This window comes from Apium graveolens, chromosome 2 (genome assembly GCF_009905375.1).
Source record: "Apium graveolens cultivar Ventura chromosome 2, ASM990537v1, whole genome shotgun sequence".
Taxonomy (NCBI): Eukaryota; Viridiplantae; Streptophyta; class Magnoliopsida; order Apiales; family Apiaceae; genus Apium; species Apium graveolens.
In genome coordinates, this window is record NC_133648.1 from 248,709,327 (window position 1) to 248,733,576 (window position 24,250).

Consider the following 24,250-nt stretch of genomic DNA (forward strand, 5'->3'; position numbering starts at 1 on the left):
TCAGTCAAACAGTTTTTAGTAAACTCTGATCCAGCCACATACACCTCCATATATACTGATGTCCCACCAACCCAACCTCCACCAACACATACCACCACTACAAAAACACCTCAAACTTCTCAACCTCAACCAATCAACCCTCCATCAGGACATATTTCAAACCAACACAATCATCTCAACCTCAACCATCAGCACATACCATCAGACCTTCATCTTCCAGGCCAAAAAGGGCTCAATCTGTTCCTAAATCTCCAATAAAGAGAAGAAGGATGCTTCTAAGGGATAAGTCTAATGATGAGGAGGAATCACATGTTCATGCATCAGAACCTGTGACAGTTGAAGCTGAAACTGTGGATTCTCAGAAAACAACTGCAGCTGAAGGTTCCGATACCTTAAAGAGAAAGAGAACTGTAAACTCTGATGATAAAGCAACTCCTTCATTTGCAAGGAGATTAAAGAAAATGAGGGCTAAGAGGCATTTGGCTAAGCCTCCATCAGAGAATACTGAAGAAGCTGAGGAAATGGATCAGGATTCTCTGATCTCAAATCCAATTATGATTGAATCTCTACCACCTCCAGCTACAGCCCAAGACACTGTTCCTAATACAGGGGTTACACCTCCAGTCTCTCCTCTTCATGAAGATATTACAGTTGAAGATTCAGGCTTAAGTTCTGAAATTGACATCAACAGGATGCACACTCCTACTATTCTGTATTTGGAAGCTCCTACAACAGCTCAGCCATCTCAAGTCAACTCTCCAATCTTAAATGCTGAGATACCATCTATACCAACAACACCAATTCTGGAGATAAATTCTGATGCTCAGAATTCAGATGAGATTGTTCCAGAATCTCCAGTTGCTTCACACACTCTAGTACTGTCAGAAGATAATGAGTCTTCCCCAAGTTCTGAAGACAGTGTTTCTGTTCATACTCCAGCTCCTGTACTTGGAAAGGAAGCATTGGTCAAGAATTTTGTTGAACATGATGCTCCTGTACCTTGGGATGAAACTCATAGAGGAGTAGAGTGGACCAAGAAGTGGAATGATTATGATTTCATTCCAAGTTCTAAAGTTCTGACAGAGCACATTGCTAAAGCTGATGAGCTGATGATGAATTCTGATATCAAGACACAGCTCAAGATCAATGCTCTATCTACCAAGAACCTTTAAGGCCTCCACTCTCAAACTCAAGTAAAGGCTGATACACTATAAGAATCATTTAACAAGCTAGATATGCAAATCAAGCTTGACAAGACAAGGATTATCAGACCTACACTTGAGAAAGTAGAAGCAATTGAGAAAGCTCAGGAGAAGCAACAGGCCCAAATCTCTGAGGTCCTGGCTAATCAAGCTTCTCAATTGGCTCAATTGGATAAAATCCAATCTTCAGTTGAACTTCTTCTCTCTCTCTCTCTCCTACTATCAGATGATGCCAAAAAGGGGGAGAAGATAGTTAAGTCCAAATGCTCAACTGATCAAATACTGAAGAAGAAAGATGATGAAGCTGATGACCAGGGAAACCCTAGCAATGGTAGAGGTCAAGTTCAAGGTAAAGAGCACATCAACAAGGTTTCTTTAAGGAAACTAATTACTGATGCAAGCAAATCTTCTATTCAAAATAAGACAAGTTCTGAAGCTGCTAAAACTCAAAAACTGATAGCAAGTACTGAAACTCAAAATCGGATATCAAGTTCTGATGAGCAAAGTCTGATGAAAAGCCTGATGTTCTGATACAAGGTGGAAGTCAAGATTCTTAAAAGTTCATGCAAACTCTGAAGTTCAAGGGATAGCAGACTACTGTCTACTACAAGGATCCCAAAATTCAGACACTTGATGAGGAAATTGCTAAAAGATTATTTCTGAAGCATAATCGAGGAATGGATTTAGAAAATATCAAGGAGGAATAAGCTAGATTTAAAGATGAAAAGAAAAATCTAAAGCCAAAAGCTTCTATTGCAAAGAAACCTCCAAGGCCTAAGGAAAAAGGCATTGTGATCAAGGAGAAGTCAAATACTGAGGCATCAAAGCCCAAACAAGATCATAATCTGAGATTGATCCCAAAGACAAATGGAAAGGAAAAGTTGATGAACCAATCAAGCCACAGGAGATGAAAATTTCTCAAATCCTGATAAAACCTGTGTGCAAAATGGTTCAAGTTACTGATGACACTCTTGCTGAAGATGAAGATGTTCAAACTCTGAAGAAAAGGAAGATTTCTGAAGAATCAAAGACAACCTCTGACAAGGCTCAAGTTGTTCAGAGTCAAGAACAACAAGCTACAACAGAAACAACAAGTTATGATAAAGTCATTAAGACATCAACCTCTGATAGTGCTCAAGTTGATTTAGACAAAATGGACGTAGCTGATGAAAAGAAACTTCTGTGGAAAAATGTTAAACCATCAGATCCAAAGAAAAGCCAATTTCTGTCTACCTTCATGACTATTGGGTTAAATGCTAGAGAACCAAGAGACAGGGTTGGGCTAGGTTCTAATGAAGCTAAGATCATGACAGGACATGAAGTTGCTACTAGAGATCCATTTCTATTGACTGACAAACCTCTTGAAGATGTTACACATAAATACCTTGATAAGGTTATCTCTGTTCAAGTGGTACTGGATGCTCATGATAAGCACAATGTCAAGGAAAATCTGAATCTATTTCTTGAAGATGGAAGGACATATCAGATGTCAGAATCAGATGTGCTGAACAAATCACTGAAAGAATTTCAATTCTTTCATTACCTTTTAGAGGTAAACTCTGATATTACCAGGAGATGGTCAAACTTCATATTGAAGACCATCAGAGATAAAGCAAGAATTTAGGGTTCAAGAGTTACATAATTCATTCCTAGTATTGTTGAAAATGATGGATGTGAAATTCCAATAAAGAAGAATTCTGCTAAGCTTGAAGTGATTCTGAAAGGGAAATGTTTATGCTACAATGAAGATTCTTCTCATCCTAGGGTAATAAGACTGGATGATGGTTTATAAAGAAACCATATCTCTGCTTTAAGGACTGCAATATACCAGATTGGTAGTCTGAATGAAGAGATGAAGCAAGTCAAGACTACACTCTCGCAAGTCCTGAGGATTAAAGAAAAAAAAGCTGATATCAAGCTTTGTCAAGAATCATTATGGATTCAGATTGACTTAGTGAGATTGGTAAAAGCTACAAGGACTGTAAGTTGTAGTTAGTTATCTAGTTAAACTCTTATTGCATTTGTACTTAAATGTTTTTGACATCATTAAATCTATTAACTTGTATATTTTGCATAATTTACAAGTTTGGGGAGATTTTTAGATATATTTGAGATGTCATGTCTAATATGATTCATGTTTAGTTTTCAGATCTTAACAAACAAGACATATCAGGACTTACGGAAAGTCAAAACTTAATATCAGAACTTAAGGTCATATCAGAACTTAAGTGCGGGAAGACTGTCATATAAGGAAGGAAGCTAATTTACAGTATAAGATCGAGACTGAAACAAAAGAAGATATGCATGGAAAGAGTTAGAAGACTGGAGGACTTGTAGAAGATATCTGATTGATATATTTTAGGAGACAGAATTATATTCCATATCAATTAGAAGTTATCTTATAACTGTGTACTATATAAACACAAACTTAGGGGTTTACACTATATGTGTTATCATTATTGAGAAGATTATACATTGTAACCTAACAGCTCTTAGTGATATTTGTTCATCACTGAGAGAGAAAAACAGTTCTTATTGTAACATAGTTTATTCAATATACTTGATCTTTGTTACATACTTGTGTTAAATCGATTTGATTATGAAAACACTGTATTCAACCCCCTTCTACAGTGTTGTGTGACCTAACAAGAATGATAGAGACATTCATTTGATGTTGCAGTTCTAGTTCTGACAGCTGCTTCAGAATCTCCAATAATTAAGTTAGGTGTATGTGATTTTGTCCACTTCCTTGCAGATGGAAGTTAATCTCTAGAACTGGATCCTCCCCCATGATCCATGCTGTCTCCATCAGCATTTTCTGATGCTCCGCATGTAGTTATGCTATCTGAGACTTCTGAATTTGAGTTTGATCCTTCAGGATTTGAAGAATCAGATTTTCCAGAATTATCAGAACTTGGCTCATCAGAACTTGATGAATTAGAACTTGAAGAGCCAGTGACAGGTTCTGATGCTTCTTGAGAGTCTTGACTTGTGGTAGGATCTTCAGCTTACTCCCCCTGAACAGGTGCATTTTCCCTTGAAGTAGTTACCACAGTTTCAATGACATCAAAATGCAACCCGTCAGATCATTGATAGATTCCATGAAAATCCTTGTTATTAAATTGTAGACTCTGAAGGCTTTTGTGGAAAGTGGATATCCAATAAAAATCCCTTCATCAGCTTTTAGATCAAATTTTGATAGCTGTTCAGGATGAGTCTTAAGAACAAAACACTTACAACCAAATACATGAAAGTATTTCAGATTTGGCTTCTTTTTCTTCACCATCTCATATGTTATTTTTCCATGCTTGTTTATGAGTGTAGCATTCTGTGTAAAACAAGCAGTCTGCACAGCTTCAACCCAAAAGTAGGTTGGTAGCTTTGCTTCATCATGCATAGTTCGTGCAGCTTCAATGAGAGTCTTGTTCTTTCTTTCTACAACTCCATTTTGTTGTGGAATTCCTGGTGTAGAAAATTCCTGTTTGATTCCATGCTCTTTGCAGAACTCTTCCATGATTGAATTCTTGAACTCAGTGTCATTATCACTTCTTATAATTTTAACAGAATCTTTGACCAACTTATCCAGCTGTCTGACATGATCAATTAGAGTAGATGCAGTTTCATTCTTCTTGTGCAAGAAATACACCCAAGTGTACCTTGTGAACTCATCCACTATAATCATAGCATATTTCTTCTTTGCAATAGACATGACATTGACTGGACCAAATAGATCAACATGCAGTAGGTGATAAGGCTCAAGAATTGAAGATTCAGTTTTTCTCTTGAATGAAGATTTTCTTTGTTTTGCCTTTTGATACGAATCACAAAGGCCATCAGGAGCAAATACTGATTTTGGAAGTCCTCTCACAAGATCTTTCTTTACTAGCTCATTTATGTTGTTGAAATTTAAATGAGTGAGTCTTTTGTGCCAATTCCAGCTTTCTTCAATTGATACTCTACTTAACAAATAGATTGCAGAACCATCAGTACTTGTTGAAAGTCTGGCTTCATAAATGTTACCATGCTTGTAACCTTTCAGAACCAATTATCCTGTAGAATTGTTTACAACTTCACAGTGTTTTTCAAATAAATCCACATGATAACCTTTGTCATAGATTTGACTCACACTTAGCAGATTGTGTTTATGTCCTGAGACAAGAGCTATTGTTTCAATGATGACATTCTCAAGATTGATATTGCTATATCCCAGAGTTTTTCCCATGTTTCCATCTCCATAAGAAACTTCTGGGCCAGCTTTCTCCACAAAGTCTGATAGCAGGGCTTTATTTCCAGTCATATGTCCTGAACATCCACTGTCCAGCACTAGAATATTTTTCCTGTTGCCCTGCAATCACAAAGACCGCTATTGGTTAGTTTTAAGGACCCAGACTTGCTTAGATCCTTTGGCCTTTTTAAGTTTGTTAGCATTTGCAGCGGATTTAGTTTCAGAGTTTATGCTAACATGCTGTTTATCAGAATTTATATCAGACTTTGCATCAGACTTTACAGTAGAAGGAACAATTATAACTTTCTTCAAAGAAGGTTTTATTTGATAATAATCATAGTACAAACTATGATATTCCTTACAAGTATAAATGGAATGCCATAAACTACCACAATGAAAACAAGGATTTTGTGGCTTAAACCTAACAGACTGACTCTTAACTCCTGATTTAGGAGGTAAAGAGTTTATATCTTTATTTTTCCTACAAAAAGAAGCAAGATGGTTAGAGTTTCCACAGTTATAACATTTCTTTCTAGGAGCATTAGGAATAGGCATATAATTATTGCTTTTATTCACACCTTCCTTTCCATTCCTATTTTTCCTAGCTTCCTTTACCTTGTTGACATTCCTAATCTCTTTCAGCTTATGCTTAAGCTGCTTCTTTGTCATTAAGCCTATGTTTACTTCAGCTGGTTTATCCTGTTCTAATTTGTCAGAAGTTGACTTTTCCTTGACTCTTGTCCTAGACTCTTTCATCTTTTCAGAATAAGACTTTACAGCTTTTGCTACAAACTTAACAGGATTTACCTTTGGCTTAGCAGTCTGTTTAACAACAATTGGCTCAATTTGTTCAGTTCCTTTCTCACTTTTATCATCTCCATAACCTAAGCCCTCTTTCCAGTTTCCACAACTTAGTAAATTCTAAGTTGTTCTGCCAGAGTTAGTCCAAGTTCTGATAATCTCTCTTTCTTTTTCTAAGTCAGCTTTTAGAGATTCATTCAATTTTAACACTTCATCTCTAACATACAAAGCCTCATCTCTTTATTTCTTAGTTTGATGAAGAAAAACTAACTCCTTTTCTAAATAGTCATTCCTATTTTTAAAAGCAAGATTTTTAGATGTTAATCTTTCACATGTTAAAGTCTGATCTCTATAACTAACGAACATGATTTTAAGAAATAATCTCAACTCAGTAATATCATCAGTATGAAAAGCATAAGTTGTTTGAGGTACCTTTAATTCAGCAGTTTCAGGACTGCCATCAGCATTTGCCATCAAGGCATAGTTCACCTCATGTTCAGAATCTGAAGTGTCTGTCCAGCTTTTCTTCTTTGTGACAAATGCCTTGCCTGTCACTTTTTTCTTTCTTGCAGTCAGGAGATATGTGGCCTCTTTCACCACAATTGTAGCATTTGACATTTGAGTTGTCTTCTCTGTCAAACTTTCCTTTACCTTCAGACTTTCTGAACCCTTTCTTATCAGAACTTCCACTTTTCCTTGAAAACTTCTTGCCTTTTCTGAATTTCCTATAAGCTATCTTTGTGATACCCTTCACCATAAGAGCACACAATTTCATCATCTCTTCATCAACATCCATTTCAGGTAAACTTTCAATTTCTGAATCATCATCATCAGAATATAATGACTCTGAATCAGACTTAATGATGAGAGCCTTTCCTTTGCCCCTCTTTGAGGCAACAACTTTAGGAGATTCCTCCTTAGCTTTAAGAGTAACTATCCTTGACTTTCTTCCATGCCTCTTGCTCCTTTGATCCATCTCAAGTTCATGAGTCTTAAGCATACCATAAATTTCATCAAGAGTAGTTTCAGTAAGGTCATAGTTGTCTCTTATGGTAGTAGACTTCAAATCCTAACTTTTAGAAGGAGCTAAAAGGAATTTTAGATTTGAATCTTCAAGATCATATTCCTTGTCTACCAGTGACAGATCATTCAAGAGTTTGGCAAACCTGTCATATAAATCAGTTAATGACTCATCAACTTTTGAGTCAAGGTGCTCATACTCTTGAGTGAGTATAGTCTTTCTGTTCTTCTTGATTGCATCAGTTCCCTGGCATCTTATCTCCAAAGCATCTCATATGTCCTTTGCAGTCTTGTAATGAATTACCCCGTTTGATATGACATTATCAATGGCACTATGCAGCAAATGCCTTACCCTTGCATCATTGGCAATAGATGAGATGTCTTCAGCTGTGTACTCACCTCTCTCCTTTGGTATGGTCTTTGCTGGTTGATTAGAAACTACAACAGAGAGCTTGGTAGGCTTATGTGGTCCTTTATTAATTCTATTAAGGTATTCTGGATCTGTAGCTTCCAGAAACATAGCCATCTTCACTTTCCATATGGGATACTCAGAAGGTCTTAGTATGGGAACCCTAATAGTCTCATATCGACTGTGGGTTTGTGTGTTTTGAGTTTCTTGAGTTTTGGTGGGCTTGGTTGAAGTTTGTGCTTCTTCAGACATGATTGTTTGGATCTTTACTGTATGTGTGTTAACAGATAAGCTCTGATACCACTTGTTAGGTCACACAACACTGTAGAAGGGGGTTGAATACAGTGTTTATACAATCAAATCGATTTAACACAAGTATGTAACAAAGATCAAGTATATTGAATAAACTCTGTTACAATAAGAACTGTTGTTCTCTCTTAGTGATGAACAAATATCACTAAGAGCTGCTAGGTTATAATGTATAATCTTCTCGATAATGATAACACATATAGTGTAAACCCTAAGTCTGTGTTTATATAGTACACAATTACAAGATAACTTCTAAATGATATGAAATACAATTCTGTCTCCTAAAATACATCAATCAGATATCTTCTACAAGTCTTCCAGTCTTCTAACTCTTTCCATGCATATCTTCTTTTGTTTTAGTCTTGATCTTCTTCTGTAAATCAGCTTCCTTCCTTAACTGTAAGTCTTCCCGCACTTAAGTTCTGATATGACCTTAAGTTCTGATATTAAATTCTGACTTCCAGTAAGTCCTGATATGTCCAGTTTGTTAAGATCTGAAAAATAAACATGAATCATATTAGACATGACATCTCAAATATATCTAACAAGGAGTGAGGATGATGACACGTGGGAAGCCAGGATTGGAGGAGAGATAAACAAAAAGAGTTTTCGGGGAAAAAAATTCAAAACAGGATAAAGGAGTTAAGATGGTGAGTCATTATAAGGGGAAGCTTGTAACAGATTCTCAAAATGGAAAGGAGATAATTCTAGCTACAAATGAGGATGGTTTCAAGGAATTTAAAACAACGTCAAATGTGGTGTTTGAGCTAAATGAGGAAGATAGGGAAATCATACAAGTGGAGGACCGAAAACACAGGAGGGGCGTAATTATCGGTAAATATAATATGGATGTTGACTTTAGACACAGAAATGGTGGAAATCCAACATGACCACTCCAAATAGAAACCGGTATTTTGAATGGAGAATTATCAGCTTCTTCTCGTAACAGTCCGGCTGAGCTTGCATTGCAAGCCAACCATCAACAATGATTGTTATAGGATGGAACTATCGAGGTGTGGGCTCACCTCGAAAAGTTTGTGTGTTGAAGGAGATGGTAAAATCTCATAAGCCCAACTTACTTTTTTTTGTCTGAGACTCTAGCAAATAGTAATAAGGTTGCAACTCTTGCACCAAAACTGGGGTTTGTACACTTTTATTCAGTAGATAAGCACGATCAAGGAGGTGGACTAGCAGTTTTTTGGAGGAATAAAATAAACTGTACTATTTTTGGTGCATCTCAAAATCACATAAATATTAGAATCCAAGAGCGTAGTGGGGAGGTATGGAGGTTGACTTGTTTTTACTTCTTTCTTGAGCGTGAAAGACGACAAGCTTCTTGGGAGTTTATTCGGCAGTTAGCCTCAGAATCTCAGTTAACATGGTACATTTTTAGAGATTTTAACGATATGTTATATAACAACGACAAGAAAGGAAAACATGTTCACCCTAATAATCTCTTGGAGGGTTTTCGAAAAGCTGTGGAGGACAACAGTCTGACAGAAGTGGAGCTTATGGGGGGAAGTTCACATGGGAAAAAAGTAAAGGTACAACCAACTGGGTTCGTGAGAAATTGGATAGATGCTTTGCCAACTGTAACCGGTGGTATAAATTTCCCCTTTGTACGCTTATTGTTTTCCATGTCATTGCATCAGACCATGATCCTATCAAATTAGAGCTCATGAATACTTCTATTTCTAAGAAGCAGTTTCGATTTCGCTTTGAGAATACGTAGTTAAAAGAGCCACATTTCCACTCAGAGTTTTCGAACTTTTGATATCAGCTTCCGTCTCTGCATCTTCTCCCTAAGCTGGTTGAGCAATCTAAATACATGGCTCAGTGGGGAAGAGATTTTTTTCGTAAATTCAGAGAGAAACTATCAAAGCAAAAGAAGGTGTTGACGATCTGAAAGATAGAGCAGATGATGATAGAGTTCAATTGTATTTTGAGGAAAAAGAAAAACTGGAAGAAATATTAAAACACGAGGAAACATATTGGCAACAGAGGGGGGAAAAAGTTCTGGCTGAAGGACAGTGACACCAATTCAAAAATTTTCCATGCAGCAGCTTCCAACAGAAAGAAATTGAACCACATATGAAGTCTCATATCAGAATTTGGATAGCTGGTAACAAATCATGAAGGGATGTGTAACTTGTTAAAAGAGTATTTTAGTCAGGTGTTCAAGGAATCAAACAGCTGCAATATGACAAGGTAGAATGACTTAGTCCCTATGATATCAAACAGCCAGAATGAGATGTTAACAGCTGACTTGTCTTTTGCAGAATTCTCTCAAGCTGTGAAATGTATGCATCCTGACAAAGCAAGCGGCCCGGATGGGCTTAAACCAGCGTTCTTTCAGCACTTCTGGAAAGTGTTGGGAAATGAGGTATTTCAGTGTTGTGAGTGGCTGAATGAAGGCACTATCACTGAGGGGTTTAATGACACAACTCTTGTGTTAATTCATAAGAAAGATAGTGTAGAAGACCCAAAAAACCTTCGACCAATAGAACTATGTAATGTCTTGTACAAAATAGTAGATAAAGTCCTAGCTAATAGGTTACAGAAAATTCTTTCAGGCATAATTTCAGAGGAGCACTCGGCTTTTGTCCCGGGTAAAAATATCACGGATAATGTTCAGGTGGGTTTTGAATTGCTCCATTATATAAAGAGAAAAAACAAGGGACCAGATGGAGTGGTGGCTTTAAAACTCGACATAAGCAAGGTGTTAAGTGGCATTTATATCCACTTAGAACGCTTTATAAAGGCTCAAATTGATGTTTTGTACTCAAGTTATTTGTGTATTTGATGTGTTTTTGTAGTATTTTGCATTTCAGGGCATAGATGAAAGAAAGAGGAGATTTAACATTGTTTTGGTGCTAAATTGGTGTTAGGAAGGTGCCTCGGATGATTACTTGTTGATCGCCATCAAAATCCAGCCAATAAAACAGAAGTCATAATTTTTTCCAGAAGCTTAGCGCACCCGCGCTGTGTTAGCGCGTCCGCACTACGTTAGCGTGCGCCCGCTTCGGTTGGACAGAATTACAGCGTGCTCGCGCTGGGATAACGTGTGGTCACGCTAGGTCAATTCTGCAGTTTCCTGATTCTTGTATGATTTTGACTGTTGGAGGCCCAGGATGATTCTACAGCCTATATAAAGCCTAAATACGACATTTTTAAGGACGTGATACATAGGAGAGACACAACAAGGAGCAATGAGAAGACGTAAGAAGACCGTATAACACAATTCAATGAAGGCAAAGAGGATCTAGTTTATTCTTGTGATTCTTTGATTAAGTTGTAATCTTGGATGCTAGTTTTCTTATTTTTTGAACCTAATACTCTTGTGATCGTACTTTTGTTTATTATTTAGTTTTATAAAGACTTAGTTTATTATAAAATGCTTTCATCGGAACCCACGGTGATGATGAGTTTGGTTATGAACTAATCGTTATCGTGAGCTTCTAACAGATTTACTTATGGATTTCAATAGTTAATTTGTTTTGATATCTTGTGTGTGATGATTATATGATTTCCTAGTATTGGTTGTGCTTATTCATCTTATGAGCGTCGCGAACTTATAAGATAGCATGTTAATCTCTATTGAAGTGAAAGTGAATATAGGGGTTTAGAACTTGCCATGCTAGCATAGGTTCATATATTTGTTATGCATGATTCGTAGGTAATTTTAACCATCTTACTTGTCCTATGTAATCACGATAGGTAACTTGTGCATTAAACCTTTGTGTTGTCAAATTCTATAGACATATAGGGTCTCAACATATTTGGTGTCTATTCAGCTTCTATCTCTTTTGTGGATGTCTGGTAGTAGGGTATTTTTACAATGAAAGTTGGCGTTTACTAGTTTCGTGTTATCTGATTAGTTGTCATCGCCATTGCATGCTAAGGTTAAGAACAATGACTTTGAATGAAGTAGTAATGAAGTTAGAATCCCATGTTTGTTTCATATAAGTAATTCAACCTCAATTCTCATAGTTAATGTTATTTAGTATAATCTCTTAGTTTAATCAAAACCCAATTTGTTATTTGTCTTAGCATTGAATGATAGCCTTACCATTATTGCATAAGTGCATAAATTGAACCTAACCTAAACCAGTCTCTGTGGTAACGAACTAGAAAGAATTCTATATTACTTGTGAATGCGTATACTTGCGTGTAAATTTAGCGAGTGTTTTCGCCCTAACAAGTTTTTGGCGCCGCTGCCGGGGACTCGGTGTTAATATTTAGTTTATGTACTTGTCATCAGTGGTCGTTATAGTTCACTGACTCAGATATTTTACTTACTAGTTTGCTTGTTGCTTTTTCAGGTACTCTAGAGAGCGTGTATGGTAACGCGTTCTCGATCTTGAAAGAGAACACTGGATAAAGAGGAGAAAGTAGAAGAAGAAGTCTTAGTTGAGAAAGTTGCAGAAGAAGAGATCGTTGTAATGGGAGAACCAGTAGCAAATCCGAAAGCTTTGATGGATTACTCTCAACCGAAGATCAATGATATTCAGTCTAGATTGTCAGACTTTCCATTGCGGCTAACACTTTTGAAATCAAAGCTAGCACGATTCATATGGTGCAGAACTCATTCCATTTTGGGGGTTCTCCAACGGAATATCCCAACATGCATATTAGAGATTTCATCGAGATCTGTGACACATTCAAATTCAATAATGTTTTTGAAGATGATGTTAAGTTGAGGCTTTTCCCATTCTCTCTGAGGGATAAAGTTAAGTGTTGCTTGCTTTCTCTATCACCAGGCTCTATTACTACTTGGGAAGATCTTGCTCAAAAGTTTCTTACTAATTTCTTCCCTATGGCAAAGACAGTTGCAATCAGAAATGCTCTTACTCAATTTACGTAGCAATCGGGAGAGTCTTATGTGAGGCTTGCGATCGTTATAAGGAGATGCTGAGAAAGTGTCCTCATCATGGGATGCCTGACCGGATGATTATCAACTGCTTTTATAATGGCTTGAGAGCACAGTCTATACCCATGCTTGATGCAGCATCAGGTGGAGCCTTATGGGTTAAGAGCTATGATGAAGCTTATGAGTTGATTGAACTGATGAATGCTAATGAATACCAGAACCCTTCTCAGTGACTACCTCAAGGAAAGGTAGCAGGAATTCTGGAGGTAGATGTAACTACTGTTATAGCTGCTCAACTTAAGGCTTTAACGATGAAGGTGGATTATTTGGCTAATTATGGAATTAATCAGATCACTAGTGTTTATGAGCTTTGTGCTGGTGCGCATGATATGGAGCAATGTGTTATTTCTAGTGAATCAGCTCAATTCGTGAGCAACTTTCATAGATTGCAGCAACCAGTGCCGGCCACCTATCATCCCAACAATAGCAATCATCCTAACTTCAGCTGGAGCAACACTCAGAATGCAGTACAACGGCCTTATCAGCAGTATGTAGCAAAGCAATTAAACCCTCCTGGTTTTCAACAACCGCAATATGCACCAAGACAACAACTCCAACTTCAAAAATCTAATGAAAAATCTGAATAGGAGGAGTTGAGGCTCATGTGCAAGAGCCAGGCGGTTTCTATTAAGACCTTAGAGAATCAAATTGGGTATATTTCCAATGCCTTGCTGAATCGACAACCTGGTACACTCCCTAGTGACAGAAGTTCCAGGCAAAAAGGAAGCAAATGAGCAGGTTAAGGCAATTACATTGAGGTCTGGGAAGGTTGCGAATCCCAAAAAATCTCAAGCTCTAGAAGATGAAGTTGTGGCTGAAGAAGATGTGCAGAAGGAAGCAGAAGTGGAAATAAGGAAGAAAACTGTGGAACACACTCCTCCTGAGGGTAATACAGGGTAAAAACATGTCTATCCTCCACCTCCTTTTCCTAAGAGGCTACAAAAGCAAATGTTGGATAAGCAGTTTTCTAAGTTTCTGGAGGTGTTCAAAAAACTCCATATCAACATACCTTTCGCTGAAGCTCTTGAACAGATGCCTAGCTATGCGAAGTTTATGAAAGGTATTTTCTAGGAAAGTGAAGCTCGATGACTTAGAGACCGTTGCTCTTACGGAGGAATGCAGTGCTGTGCTGTAACAGAAGTTGACCCCGAAGCTTAAAGATCCCGGAAGCTTCACTATTCCTTGCACTATCGAAAACTTGTCGTTTGACAAGTGTTTATGTGATTTGGGAGCTAGCATCAATCTGATGCATCTGTCTGTCTTCAAGAAGTTGGATTTACCTGATCTAAAGCCTACATTTATGTCCTTGCAGTTGGTCGATCGTTCTATTACATATCCACGAGGCATTGTGAAGGATGTCTTAGTCAAGGTGGACAAACTCATATTTCCTGCTGATTTTATAATTCTTGATTTCGAGGAGGATAAAAAGATTCTCATAATCTTGGTAAGACCATTCTTGGCTACTGGCCGAACCTTGACTGATGTATAGAAGGGTGAACTCACTATGCGAGTATTGGATCAGGATGTAACTTTCAATATTTTCAATGCCATGAAATTCCCTACTGATAATAACGAGTGCGTAAAAGTGGAATTGGTCGATTCTGTGGTTACTTCAGAACTTGATCAAATGCTAAGGTCTGATGCTTTAGAGAAATCCTTGTTGGGAAATTCAGATAGTGAAGATGATGAAGGTGATGAGCAGTTACAGTATTTGAAGGCTTCTCCTTGGAAGCAAAGGCTGGATATGCCTTTTGAATCTCTTGGAATGTCGGAACTCAAGAATGCTGACGGGCGTCTCAAGCCATCTATTGAGGAAGCTCCTACACTCGAGCTTAAACCATTGCCTGAACACTTAAGGTATACGTTTTTAGGTGATGCATCTACTTTGCATGTTATTATTGCATCTGACCTTTCAGGTAGTGATGAGTAAAAGCTCTTGAGAATTCTGAGAGAATTCAAATCGGCAATTGGATAGACTATAGCAGATATTAAGGGAATCAGCCATTCTTATTGCATGCATAAAATTTTGCTAGAGGAAGGAAGTAAGCCGACAGTTGAGCAACAAAGAAGGCTAAATTCGATAATGAAAGAGGTTGTGAAGAAGGAAATTTTCAAGTGGCTAGATGCATGGATCATCTATCCCATTTATGACAGTTCTTGGGTGAGTCCAGTTCAGTGTGTGCCGAAGAAAGAAGGTATCACTGTGGTCATTAATGAGAAGAATGAGCTCATTCCTACTCGAACAGTCACGGGGTGGAGAGTTTGCATGGATTATAGGTAGCTGAACAAGGCCACGAGGAAGGATCACTTCCTTCTTCCCTTTATTGATCAGATGCTTGACATGTTGGCTGGGCATGAATACTATTGTCTTTTGGATGGCTATTCGGGCTATAATTAGATTTACATCGCTCCAGAAGATCAGGAAAATACTACCTTCATGTGTCTGTTTGGTACTTTTGCCTTCAGAAGAGTTTCTTTTGGGTTGTGTGGTGCACCTGCCACATTTTAGAGATGTATGATGGCTATCTTCTCTGACATGATTGGTCAAAATGTGAAGGTGTTTATGGATGATTTTTCTGTGTTTGGGGATTCTTTCATAGAGTGCTTGCTAAATCTTGGTGCAGTTCTTAAAAGGTGTGTTGAGACCAATCTGGTTCTCAACTGGGAGAAATGTCACTTTATGGTGCAACATGGCATCATTCTTGGGCACAAGGTCTCTAGTAAGGGTCTTGAGGTGGACAAAGCCAAGGTGAAGGTCATTGAAAAACTTCCTCCACCAATTTCTGTTAAGGGGATCCACAGTTTTCTTGGTCATGCGGGTTTCTATCGGTGGCTCATCAAGGACTTCTCTAAAATCTCTAAACCGTTGTGCAATTTATTGGAGAAAGATATCCCTTTCAAGTTTGATGATGATTGTCTAGCTGCTTTTGAGATCTTAAAGAAGAGTTTAATTATGGCACCTGTCATAATTGCACCTGATTAGAATGAGCCTTTTGAAATGATGTGCGATGCAAATGACTATGTAGTTGGAACAGTTCTTGGGCAAAGGAAGAATAATATATTATATGTGGTCTACTATGCTAGTAAGACCCTCAATAATGCTCAACTAAACTATACTACTACTGAGAAGGAACTCTTGGCCATTATCTACGGTTTTGAGAAGTTTCGATCTTATTTGCTTGGGACGAGGTTGACAGTTTTCACTGATCACGCTGCTATTCGCTATCTCGTCTTGAAGAAGGACTCGAAGCCTAGATTGATTCGATGGGTTCTTTTACTTCAGGAGTTTGAGTTGGAGATCCAGGATAGGAAAGATAATGAGAATCAAGTTGCTGATCATCTATCTCGGTTAGAAGATCCAAGTACGGCTTTACAAGATAAGACATTGATAAATGAGTATTTTCCCGATGAGCAGTTGTTTGGGGTGCAAGTGAAAGGAATATGTCCTAAGTCCAATCATGTATTAGGATTTAGGAATAACTTTTATGTAATCTGTTTTGATTTCATTGATATTAATAAAAGACTTGTTTTGTTTTTATTACGGGCTCTATCTATTTAAGTGTTTAAATAAGATACACCATAGTTTAGAGTAAAGCTTTTTATGGATTATGATGAGATCATAATAGTGAGACCTAAAAGATGATAACTCTAAACTTAAATAGTTCCTGATCATAGGATTACTAACTGGTAATTAATAATCCGCAAAGATCGGTACATACTATGCTTGCTTTATTATGAAGGATGTCTGTTCTCATAGACATTTGTGTGGTGACACTATAGCTAGTATGTAGGTGCTTATTATAGAATAAGTTCACTGAACATGACTCGCACAGCTGAACAACTGATGGAGTTCACTCACGTGTCAGCAGTTGTTCACATAGTGATAGTTGTACAAGTATCCATAGACTTGAGGTCATCATAGTCATCTTGTGTACACTGAACTATGCTTTGGTTTAGTTCTTAGTCTCCAGGGACAATTATTAGGGCTCTACTGGGTATAGGAATTTGTACACGAAGATAGTGTATGATCAATAAAGGATCTACCCCTTCCAGTGAAGGAAGCGAATGTTCAAGGCTGATCCACTTATGCTAGTTCAGGAATCTCTGGCCAAAGTAAATGAAATTAGAAAGGAGTTTCTAATTTGCATAGAACTAAGCATAGTAAATGGTAAGCAAGTGATTGAATTAGATAGGCTTGACACGAGATCCATGCCTTGTATTTAATCGGGACATTGTAGGGTAGAAGGAGTTTATTGTACGGTAAGCAAGTGAATTCGTATTATCCGGATAGTCGCGATATGCTGAGAAGTATCCCTCACGATGTAGAATAAATGTGATTAATTAATTAATCATATTTAATAAATTAGAGAATTTATATAAATAATGATAAAATAGTTTTATTATTATTTATTTCTACTACCGGCTTAATATTGAACCTACAGGGTCACACCATAAAAAGAGAATGATTTAATGGTGGAGGAATTAATTAATAATGGCTAATAATTATTTATTTATGAAATAAATAATTAATTGGCAAATTTAATAATTGATTAAATGAGATTTAATTGATTATAAATTAATTAAGAAAAGTTCTTAATATTATTAATTAAGGATTTAAATTTTGGAAATTAAATCAAGAGAGAGAATTATTTCTAAAGTGTTTAGAAAAAGAATTAATAATTAAAAGGTGTTTTAATTATTAATGAGAATAATAAATGGGATAATAATAATAATATTTATGGGAAAATTTCAGCTGAAAATTTTGCCTATAAATATACTATTATAAACCCTATTTTTATTCTTAACCCGAAACCCCAAAATTTTATAAAACCTAATTCTCTCCACCTCCTCCTCCTCCTTAACGTCGTTTTCTTGGTGGATACCGGTGGAGTGCTTCACGTTTGAGGAGCAGCTGCTAAGGATCTCCGATCGTTGCTTTTGGATCACATATTAAAGGTTAGTAATCGATCCTTATGTTTTTACCACGATTTATATGCTTTTATTTGGATTTTGTATGTGTAAAAGTGCTTTTACATGCTTCCGCTGCGATTAAAATACAACAGCAAGAAGAAGAACCGTGGTTTGCAGGCATTGTGAACTACCTTGTGAGCAACATTATGCCTCCAGATTTGTCTTCTGCTCAAAGGAAGAAGTTTCTTCACGAGTTGAAGTGGTACATGTGGGATGAGCCGTTTTTGTTTTGGTAAGGAGCTGACCAAATCATCAAGAGATGTATTCCGTACAGCGAGACGGAGGGTATCTTGCGAGACTATCATTCGATTGTTTATGGAGGCCACTATGGTGGAGAAAAGAGAACAGCTCGTATCCTTCAAGCGGGATTCTTCTGGCCTATATTGTTTAAGGATACGCATCAGTTAGTTTTGAAGTGTGATCGATGCCCGCTTGTTGGTAATATATCAAAGAAGAATGAGATGCCTCTTAATGTGCTTCTCGAGGTTGAGGTCTTCGATGTTTGGGGAGTTGACTTCATGGGGCCATTTGTCTCGTCTTGCAATAATCAATATATCTTGTTGGCTGTCGATTATGTGTCAAAATGGGTTGGTGTTAAAGTTTTGCCGATGAATGATGCGAAGGTAGTGCTTAATTTTCTTCACAAACAGATATCCATAAGATTTGGGACCCCAAGAGTGATAATCAGTGATGCAGGATCGCATTTCTGCAATCGCAAGTTCATTGCTATGATGCAAAGATATAATGTGAATCATCGCATTGCTGCAACCTACCATCCTCAGACTAATGGTCAAGCTGAGGTGTCTAACAGAGAGATCAAGCGTATTCTGGAGAAAGTTGTATGTCCATCAAGGAAGGATTGGTCTTTGAAGATGGATGCAGCTATTTGGGCATATCGAACAGCATTCAAGACTCCGCTAGGCACGTTTCCGTTTTAGTTGGTTTATGGTAAATGATATCATTTGTCTGTGGAGTTAGAGCACAAAGCGTATTGGGCTTCGAAGAAATTGAACCTTGATATGGATGCAGCTGGAAAGAAAAGAATACTTCAATTGAATAAACTCGATGAGTTTCGACTTCAAGCATATGGGAACAACAAAATGTATAAGGAGAAAGTCAAGAGGTGGCACGATAGGGGTTTAGTGCTCAAATCATTTGTGTCAAGGAAATAAGTTCTTTTGTCCAACTCCCGTCTCCGTCTTTTTCCTGGGAAATTGAAGTCGAGATGGTCAGGGCCATTTGTTATCAAAACTATGTTTCCACATGAAGCGGTGGAGATTTTTGAGAATGATCTAGGCCAAGCATTCAAGGTGAATGGACAGTGGTTGAAGCATTACTATGGGGATACGGAAAATCGCGAGGTGGTTAGTGCCGTTTTATTGTCTACTTGATCTCAGGATTCTACGTCAAGCTAGCAACATAAACCAAACGCTTCTTGGGAGGCAACCCAAGCTTGTTGTACATTAGTAGAAGTTAGAAGGAAGAAAAAGCAGAATAAAACACAAAAAATAGAAAAAAACAGAAAACATGGTGTTTTTTCCAGAAGCACGGCGCGGCCGCGCTACCTGGCGGGGCGGCCGCGCTGAAAGTACAGAAGAACGGCGCGCCCGCGCTGGGAAGCGTGGCGGCCACGCTAGAACTCCAAAGACACGGCGCGGCCGCGCGGCCTGGCGGGGCGGCCGCGCTGACCCCCTGTAGAAGAAAAAAAATCAAAAAAAAAAAATTCAAAACAAATTCAACCTCACCAGCCGAATTTCCCTCCCCCACTTCCCTAAATTACTTCTCCAATTCAATTCTTACACCTCATTACCCCTACTAATTCCATAATCTTATCCCACTTCTATTCTAAACCTAATTCTAATCCCTATATATACATACACTTATACACAATCATCTCCATCATACTTTTCAATTCTCAAACTCTAAATCTCTTTTATACACTTTTCTTCTCTCAACTTATTCAAATCCAATGGCACCCAAGAGAGCAAGGACTCAAGTTAGCAGCAGCACCACCTATTCTTCAAGTGTTGGGGGTGTGAGGCCTAGGTTTGTTACTCCGAAGGCTGAAGCAGAGTATACTAGGTTGCTATTGAAGCCCATAGTGAAGGAGTGGGATTTTCTACCATCGGGGAGGGATGGTAAGCTTTTGGAGATGATTCTGGAGATGGGTTGGGTCTCTTTTTGTGAGGCACCCGCTGATGTGCCGATAAGTGTTGTTCGCGAGTTTTATGCGAACGTGAAGGCGGATAAGAATGGGTACTTGATGGTTCGGGGGTTGACGGTGGATTATACGTCAAAGGCTATTCGTCGGGTGATTAAACAGCCCAAGAGACAGCCAGCTCAGGAGGATTGGGTGACGAAGGCCGGTGAGGATTTTGACTTGGACATGATTGTTGCTACGCCGTGTGTCCCAAACACTCAGTGGAAGTTCAAGAAGGGCTCGAATGAGTATGCCACTTTTCCTGCCTCTTGGATGAACAGGTTCGCTTGTGCATGGAACTCTTTTATCTGTACGAACATTATGCTTTCTTCACGTGTGCATGATGTTATTGTGGATTGTGCCAAGTTGTTGTGGGGGATATTGCAGGGCGACTATGTGGATCTTGGCTCCATTATTTATCAGGGTATTCTGAGGCTTCTGTGTGGGAGCACTATGGTTTTATTCCGTATGCGTCGATTGTGATGAAGCTGTGCATGGCAGTTGGAGTTCATATGCCCGCACACGAGCAGCTGCAGTTACCTAGTGCCCCTATTGACAGTTCGATGATAACAGTAATGTAGGAGTGGTATGGTGGGAAGGTTGATGAGAAGGGGCTTGGCTACACTTATGATTACTTGCCGGGTGGCCGACCAGCTGATCAGACTTATGCTGGTGGTTCTTTTCAGGCACGCAGAGTGGCATGGGGACATCAGATGGGTGAGGCCGGTTCATCACAGCAGCAGCAACAGCAGGATGTAGAAGACAGTGCTGGTTTGGACGCAGTATAGGCGCTTGATGAGGCGGATGGATGCGATGCATGACATCCATAGCAGGTTTGCACATGATCTCACCCAGACGTTGGGTATAGCTTTCAGAGCCACGGGAGTTGAGGATGCTGGCTAGTTTTTGGTGAGGATTCTGTGTACCCGCCTCCTGACACTCCACCCGCGAAGGGTGATGACCATTTTGATTCCGAGTAGGTATGCCTTATTCCTTACTATTAGCTTCACTGAGGACAATGAAAATTTTAAGTTTGGGGGTGGTATTTAAGGAATATGTTTGTCTGAGTCTATTTAGTTGCATATTCATGCTAGTTTAGTTCATATAGTTGCATATTTGTCATGTAGTTTTTTTTAGTTTGCATATTTATTTTGCATGTTAGTATGTTGCATATAGTTGCATGTGCATTATATCCTGATCCCTTAAGTTTGCTTTTCCGATTAATCTGTGATATTGATGCGAGTGTAGTGATGTCGTATAGAGGGATGTTAAGTCTTAACGAGTTGATTTGTATGCTAGAAATATGAAAATTTTCACTAAGTCTTATAGGTTGCTTAAGTGCTAGATCATGATAATTTCTTGTTGTTTATCGAGGTTTAATCACTTATTTATGTCTAGAATATATGATATTCTCTTAATGGTAAAATAACATGGTTTTTTAAAAATTGGAGAAAACATTGGATTTCATTGCTAGTTGTGGCTATGTGTCAAATGGCAAGTAGCCGGCTCATATTTATATGAGTAGTCTAGGGTTGAGCGAGATGGAGCGAAATACACTCGTTCATAAATTATGTGAAAAGAAAGAGAAGGAAAATAGAAAGAAAAAAATATATGCGTTGATGCATAATTGATCACGAGTGGACTCTTTAAAACTCGAGTTATTAAGTTCTTAGGGGACTTTGTGCCTAGTGACCTAAGGCTTTTATAGTCTGGGATCCACTAATCTAACGCAACCTACATGTGGTGGGTTATGATTATTGATCTAGTACGAGAGTAAATTTGTTAATCATTTGCACACACACACGTTTCTGGCTTGTAAGTTGATTTGTGGGATTTGTTTGAACTTTGTGCGAATAATTGCACTTGTTGAGATGTTGATCATTGGTTGGTTTATTTAATCTGAGGGGATCGTTGCATTCATGTTAGTTGCATTCATGCATTTTTATTTTCCGTTCTTTGAGTCTGTTTATGCTTGAGGACAAGCATCGATTCAAGTTTGGGGTTGTGTTAAGTGGTATTTATATCCACTTAGAACGCTTTATAAAGGCTCGAATTGGTGTTTTGTACTCAAGTTATTTGTGTATTTGATGTGTTTTTGTAGTGTTTTGTATTTCAGGGCATAGATGAAGGAAGGAGGAGATTTAACATTGTTTTGGTGCTAAATAAGTATTAGGAAGGTGCCTCAGATGATTGCTTGTTGATCGCCATCAATATCCAGCGAATAAAACAAAAATCATAATTTTTTCCCGAAGCTTAGCGCGCCCGCTCTGTGTTAGCGCGCGCCCGCGCCGGTTGGACAAAAGTACCGCGCGCCCGTGCTGGGATAGCGCGCAGCCGCGCTAGGTCGATTCTGCAGTTTCCTGATTCTTGTATGATTTTGACTGTTAGAGGCCCATGATGATCCTACAGCCTATTTAAAGCCTAAATAAGATGTTTTAAAGGACGTGATACACAAGAGAGACACAACAAGGAGCAAGGAGAAGACGTAAGAAGACCGTATAGCACAATTCAACGAAGGCGAAGAGGATCTAGTTTATTCTTGTGATTCTTTGTTTATGTTGTAATCTTGGATGCTAGTTTTCTTATTTGTTGAACTTAATACTCTTGTGATCATACACCTGTTTATTATTCAGTTTTATAAAGAACTAGTTTATTAAAACCATGCTTTTATCGGAACCCACGGTGATGATGTGTTTGGTTATGAACTATTCATTATGTGGGGTTCTAACGGATTTACTTATGGATTTTAATAGTTAATTTGTTTCGATATCTTAGTGTGTGGTGATTATATGATTTCCTAGTATTGGTTGTGCTTATTTATCTTATGAGTGTCGCGAACTTATAAGATAACGTGTTAATCTCTATTAAAGCGAAAGTGAATATAGGGGTTTAGAACTTGCCATGCTAGCATAGGTTCATGTATTTGTTATGCATGATTCGTAGGTAATTTTAACCATCTTACTTGACCTATGTAATCACGATAGATAACTTGCGCATTAAACCTTTGTGTTGTCAAATTCTATAGACGTATAGGGTCACAACATATTTGGTGTCTATTCAGCTTCTATCTCTTTTGTGGATGTCTGATAGTAGGGTATTCGTACAACGAAAGTTGTTGTTTACTAGTTTCGTATTATCTGATTAGTTGTCATCACCATTGCATGCTAAGGTTAAGAACAATGACTTTGAATGAAGTAGCAATGAAGTTAGAATCCCATGTTTGTCTCATATAAGTAATTCAACCTCAATTTTCTTAGTTAATGTTATTTAGTATAATCTCTTAGTTTAATCAAAAGTCAATTTGTTATTTGTCTTAGCATTGAACGATAGCCATACCATTGTTGCATAAGTGCATAAATTGAACTTAACCTAAACAGTCTATGTGGGAACGAACTAGAAAGAATTCTATATTACTTGCGAATGCGTATACTTGCGTGTAAATTTAGCGCGTGTTTTCTCCCTAACACAAAGCTTATGATCGAGTGAGATGGTACTACCTCAGAGAAATGATGCAAAGCATGGGTTTCGCAGAGAAATGGATTAAATGGGTAATGTTGTGTGTCTCCATTGTATCATATTCTATCTCGTGTCAAGGCTCGCTTATTAAGCCCTATAATTTCAAGCAGAGGTCTCCGTTAAGGAGACCCTCTCTCACCCTACCTGTTCTTATTGTGTGTAGAGGAATTATCACTTTCACTTAAGAAAGCTGTTGAGAATAATCGAATAAATGGTTGTTGTATTTGTAACAACGCTCCCTCTATTACGCACCTTTTATTTGCTGATGATAGTTTTCTATTTTTTAAAGCCTCCAAGGATGAAGCAGTAGAAATCAAAACTCTGCTAAAGGAGTATAAGCTTATTTCAGGTCAAGCTGTGAATTATCAGAAGTCAACGATCTTTTTTAGTTCGAATGTTCGAAGAGATAAGTATGAAGAAATAAAAAATGAGATTGGGGTGCGTAAAGATATAGGGGAAAGTAAATACCTTGGACTTCCATCATTGATTGGCAGGTCTAAGAAGAGAGTTTTCAATTACCTTAAGGAGAAGGTCATTCAGAAGATTGAAGGATGGGGCTCGAAACTCTTATCTTGAGCTGAAAAACTGATAATGCTAAAAAATGTAGTGCAAGCTATCCCCGCGTATGCGATGTCATGCTTCTTGCTGCCGAAAGCTTTGTGTCAAG

The 24,250-nt window shown here is 38.1% G+C and overlaps 1 non-coding gene across 1 annotated transcript; it reads right to left on the reverse strand.

Annotated features, from left to right (window-relative positions):
- Positions 1–12,797: 12,797 nt before the first annotated feature.
- On the reverse strand, positions 12,798–12,903 carry LOC141709754 (small nucleolar RNA R71). The gene has a single exon (XR_012570316.1). It is a non-coding gene; the product is annotated as a small nucleolar RNA R71 (small nucleolar RNA).
- Positions 12,904–24,250: the final 11,347 nt, after the last annotated feature.